Below are 5989 nucleotides of genomic sequence, written 5' to 3' on the forward strand. Positions count from 1 at the left end.
ACACACACACACACACACACACACACACACACACACACACACACACTCACTTTCAAACCCTGGGTCATCTTGGCTTTCTCCTTTTCTTGCTGCACTTTTCTGATCCTTTGGACTAATTATCTCTATTTATCATTTCTCTTTGTGAATATCTACTGACAAAATAATCATTCCAAAAGATTATTAGACCCTTTTGTGGTTGGATGGATTTACATGCAAATAGAAGTTTTTTCTCTTATTGTGTTTGGAAAGGCATTATCTCTGATGCGTTTATTTAATTTTCTTCCACTAATGAAATTGATTAATGTCTGTGACATGGTTATCTGAGGGTCAGGCATTGCTCTGTCATTTTGTCCTTGTCCACTGGATGTTGCTGCCTGAATTCACTAAGCGAGGTGTGGCTTGAAGTAACGTACGCTATAGGCACTTTGATTATCTGAGGTAAAAAAAAAAAGAAAGAAAAAAAGTAAAGTCCAGCCATGGAGAGTATTATGATTTTTCATTTCAGAATTTAGACTGTTCCAATTAATGATGCACTTTCAAAAGCTCACAGCCCGAGACAGCCCTATCAAACAAATAAAAACAAAACAAATTACTACTACAAAAAGCAGCTACAACTTTATTCTGACTGGAAAAAAATGTCACACAACAGTTTAAATGACAACAAGAGTTATAAAATATTCTTAAAGCTTCACACAATGTTTTTTTGTTTTGTTTTGCTGTTATAATTTCATGATATTACACCCAATATTGTAAACATTTGGCTTTATGTGGCTAGCTGTCACCTCATAATTATTTTTGCATACTTGTGAATCTGTCTGAAAGGCTAAACCATGGTACCGAACCATCAGGCTTATATCAAGAAAAAATGGCTATAAATTACTATAATTACTAGGAAAGTTTCAGCAACTTGACATTTGATGAAAAATAAGATTTTGAATATCATTTTTTTCTTTGGATATATTATTTTGAAATAATTCTCTGTGTGTATGAACTACACTTCCCATTGGATTCACAACTTACAAAAAATCACTGTACAGATTCATATGGACAATTTACCCAAACTATCTACTGACAGTATCCCGTCCAGTTGAGCTCACATGATTCCCATCCCCTCCTTTAATGGAGACTGGATGTTATAGAGGTGCATTGATATGCAGCTCCTTGGTTTCAGCTTGGAAAATGGCGTCCTTGTATAGCTAATCAAGTTTATCAGTTAGTCATGTACTGTACGTATGTATGTACGTGTGGGTTTGTATTTTCTTGACATTATACTAGACATTGCACTTATTCAACGTTTGCCTAAACTGGAGATATGGACTGTCCACAGACCTGCAGTAGACAGGTAGTGGAGGAAAAATGGGGGCTCGGGGGTATTTATGGAGTCAGAAGACTATAATATCCAAAATCTTAACTATGTCTGTACTAATATGGGCTTTCAGTGTCTCCATGAACTGAAAATTCTGACAACTGAATGGACTTTTGAGGCACTGAAAGAGAATGGACTGTAAATAAGGACATTGGAGAACTTGTTGAAATGTACCATCCAGAGAGAGACGGACATGTACAGCTGACTCATTGTGTTGCGGGACTGCGCTAAAAAAACGTGATGCCTGTTTTTGCAAAGAGGTTTGAGCTCTGAGTCTCTTTGAGAATCTATTCTCTCGCTCCCTGTCTCCGGTGAGTAATGTTTTCAAAGATGATGTTGACGACAATGATGGTGATTATGATGATGATGATGATGATGATGATGAAAGGCGACAATGCAGGAAAAGAAAAAAGAAAAAAAGAATAAAGCCTGATTTTGCACAGTTTTACATACAGTGTCCTTTTTTTTATGTCTCCGTGGAAAATAGTGTGGCCATTAAATGTGGGACTGCCTTTTGTGGCTCAGGCTTTGTGTTAGCATTTTGGGCAGAAGGGGGCACCATTACTCCACCTACGCATTCATGAGCCACCAGAGTCTTCTGCTCTCTTTGTCTGGTCTAGTCTGAAGATCAAACCAGACTTTTTTGTTTTTCATACATGAAATGTATAACTTTTACATCTATAACTACTTTAAAGAGCTGATACAAATAATAGATGGACATGAATATGTTTTGTAATCAGAGTTAAATTTGAAATCAAATTTACCTTGTATGTTAATGAGGTGACATCGGGCGAAGATATTCCATCAGCACTTTATAGATCCAGCATGTTCTGCATTTGACTTAAACATGCTTGATACATATAAGTATTATTTACTAAGATGTGTGTGTCACAACATATAGATACACAACAAAATACCTTTAATAATTCTCATGTGAACATTAATATTACACTGAAAGCAAGAGTAGAAATAACTAGGGTTAATTATTACAATGATAAAGACAATTATAAACTGATTTAAAAAATCCTCACCATCATACTGATGGACATCACACTGTGCACAAAGACATGCCAGGCTCACAGCATGTAAGGCTACTGCATTAGAAGTAAGTAAATGAAAGAAATATTACTCCACTGACTAATGTTTTTAGTCATTACCTCCCCATTCAAACAGATTTCCCATTCAAAAGTAACTGATTTATTGTAAAGGAGGTGCAGGACAGGCCAATACAATGGAATACAGTGTACCACATCCAAGCTTCCCAAAACTACTTCATAATGTTTTCATTTTATTGCATCACAAATTGATTGGAGTTCACATTGATTTCCTAAAATAAAATATAGCAGGGTACGCTTCTACCTCAAAGAGAGCAGATCACTAATAGTTGTTGACCGGCCAACAGCTCACTCTGTCCTCCCTCTCTGCCGTCTCTCTTACCACAGATAGCTTCTCCTCTTTCAAATCAGCTGAACACATCTCATTGCTTCTCCTCAGCAAAAGTCCAGTCTGATGGCTGTTTTGGCACACAGGTCCTGTATGTGTACGACAAGTGCTGGGTGTGCTGAGAGTGGGTATAATCATGGGGAAGCTGAAGCACTCATGGACCCTTGAAAGGCACTTTATGTGTGTATTTGTGGCTACGGTAATTGGGTCCCTCCCTTTTGTAAGCTGACTCATTTGACAGGGGCTGTGGCTGGGCCCTTGTAATATCTGTATTTGTGTGTGTGACTAGCAGATGATGTGTACAGTTCACGTGTTACTATGATCTCTGAAACCCGGCCCTCATGTTGGACATGGTCCCCTGGTTTGGCTTTGTCCTCGATTACCAAAGCCAGCTGGCTGGTGGCGCACCACTGCATGTAGCTAAGATCCAACCATGGCTTTTTCTGATGTAGTTCAATCATCTGCCACTGAGGGGAGCTCTAGTGTTACTCTACCCTGCTTTGTTTCAACTGCTTTCTTTGCATGCTTAATGCACACACACCCTGGCACATACGCACAGGGCATTAGGACACACACACACACACCCCCACACACACATACACACACACACAGGTAAACACACACACACACACACACACACCCTGCCCAGTGGTTGTTTGGTCAGATAAAGGAGTAGTGACGGGAGGGCAGAGGGTCACAGAGGGTGTCTGGCCCTCGGCGGAAGTGACTGCTCCCAGCCTCCCTCTCTCCTGCCTCCGTAATAAGAGTGACCGTTTGATTCCTGCACAAAAGGAGCAATTACAGGGAGTTGTTTAATCACCCACACTTTTATTGAGCTCGGGGTCTCTTAGCTTGCAGCTCAGGCCCCCGTCGTCGGCAGCAGCGGGCGACAGGAGTGACAGAGAAGGTCGGGGGTTTAACGGGGCGCGAAGGGGTCTCGTTTGAGTTAAGACTTCGCAGACTACTCTGCACGCTGTGGAGGCCCCCGGGACAGAGACAAAGAGGTAGATGAGACCAGAAGACAGGCTGGCCAGCCAGGCAGAGAGATAGATGGACTTAACAGAGAGATGGGGGCTAGAGGGCAGAGTTTGGGGGACACATCAAAATCAGAATCCCTTTATTTGGATAGATGTGCAGGAGGTTCTCTTGGTAGAGTTTGCACAGAGACACAGCCACAATTTATGCAGTGGCACAAAACAAAAGAGGTATCCATGCACATGACAGTGTGGCTGCACTTGTTGAGCAGGTGTGGTAAATCCCCAGGAGTGCAACGGAAGCAGTGTCTAATGATTTTAGAGAGAAATGCTTAAAATAAGCCTCCGTATGAACAAAGCACGGACCTGATTCCTGAACGTTACAAGCAGTGTTGCACGCAAGGACTTATGTGGACAATGTGAGCACAGGGATGGCATACAAAAATGTTTTTTTTTAACAAAGAGAGAGAGAAGAAAAACAAGAGAATTCGATTTTCCTACTTTACAGTCAGCCCTGAGCCCCAGTAAGCCCAAACTCCCATTCAAAACAGTACCAAGCACTGTCAGTGTCAGTGCTTTTTATTGAATTTTCAGCCCGGGTGTTACTCTATATTTGTGTGCATGCGGAGTGCCTCCTCCTCCTCCTCCTCCCTGGATATGAATGATGGAGTACAAGTCCTTGTCTAGTCCCTCAGAGATGGCAAGGATGGTGGTGTGAGGCGAAGAAGGTGAAGGAGGTGGCGATGGATGGGAGGAGATGGTGGCGGTGTTTGGGAGAGGAGGAAGGGTGGGTGGCGGTGGCGGTGGGGGGGTTGTGGTGGTGGTTGTTTTGAAATGGCACAAACTGGGAAAGAACAGCACCACTGCGCGGTGACCAAGGGGAGTGAGGGGCATGGGGGCTGGGGGGTTGAAGAGAAGAGGGTAGAAAGAGATAGAAGAGGATGAGCGGGAGAGGGAGGGAGGAAAGGAGTGCACCATTGCTGCTCATAAAGCCAACAGCTGTGTGGGTAATGTTTTGTGACACCGAGCCTCTCCGAGCCCTTCTGTTTCCCAGAGAGCTAGGAGACGCCATATACCGTCGTCACAAATGGCTCTGTCATTCACCCCCTAAGTCTTAATTATCGCTCCCGGTTTTTTGGCCACGTTTTGCTCAGGCGTATGGATCCATCTGCACGCTGTATAATTCCACTCCGCAATTTACAAGTGGCATTTATTACAATGGCCTCCGCGGCATCTCCTCTTTAACACCGACAGCCCTTTCCAGAAAGACGAGGGGGGAACAAAAGAGCAGTGCAATCTGGCAGCAACAGTGCCCACCCTCAGTTCCCTCAAATCTCTCTTGTCTTTTTTTTCCATCTGTACCCTTGCTCTCTGTACAACTATCTCCCTCCACCCCCGTACCACTAATTTTTCCACCTCTATTTGTGTGTGTGTGTGTGTGTTTTCCCTTTGTTATTAATTTAATTTTTATGGGATTCACAGTACTCATACAAACCACCCCCCTATCTGCCTCGAAGCAGAGGAAAAGGAAATAGCTGATGTTGATTTTTTTTCCCTCCTCTCCTCCTCTCCCCCTTCGTAATTCATTTTGGATTAATTCCCCTGTCTTCAGAGACAATCCTAATTCTTTATTATTTCCACTTCACAGGCTTGATGACATCCCCATATCCACATATCATATCCAGGGGAAACTTTACACCCAGCAGACCTTCTTGTTTTCTCCCCTCTTTTCCTCTCTCTCTCTCTCTCTCTCTCCCTCTCCCTCTATCCTTCTCTCAGACTTACACCATCTCTTAATTTTCTCTCTCCCTCTCCGTCTCTGTGCCGCTCCTGCTTCTCACTCTCCCTCTCACCAACTTACTTGTTAGTTTCTACCCTGCCGCTGGGCTACCGTCTACTGACAAAGGCACCCACCAGAAGTCGGCTGCTTGTTTCACTCACTCACTCACTCACACACACACAAGCACACATGCACATCTTCCCACTCCCCTCAGTCAATGTCATAATATGTGTGTGTACTGTGCGCGTCCTGTCAGCTTGCCTCTCCCTATTCATATGGGAATCAAATTACACGGAGTGATCATAGTCATTAAAGTGCAACTGGAAAAAAAAATCTACATTCATTTTTCACTTGTCTTTCCTCAGGAAGCGATGCACAGTGCTTTTCTTTTACTCGCTCACTCCGCTCACTTGTCACTTTCCTTTG

The sequence above is a fragment of the Trachurus japonicus genome, chromosome 3 (assembly GCF_045865225.1).
Source record: "Trachurus japonicus isolate A0001 chromosome 3, Traja_1.0".
In the NCBI taxonomy this organism is placed as follows: domain Eukaryota; kingdom Metazoa; phylum Chordata; class Actinopteri; order Carangiformes; family Carangidae; genus Trachurus; species Trachurus japonicus.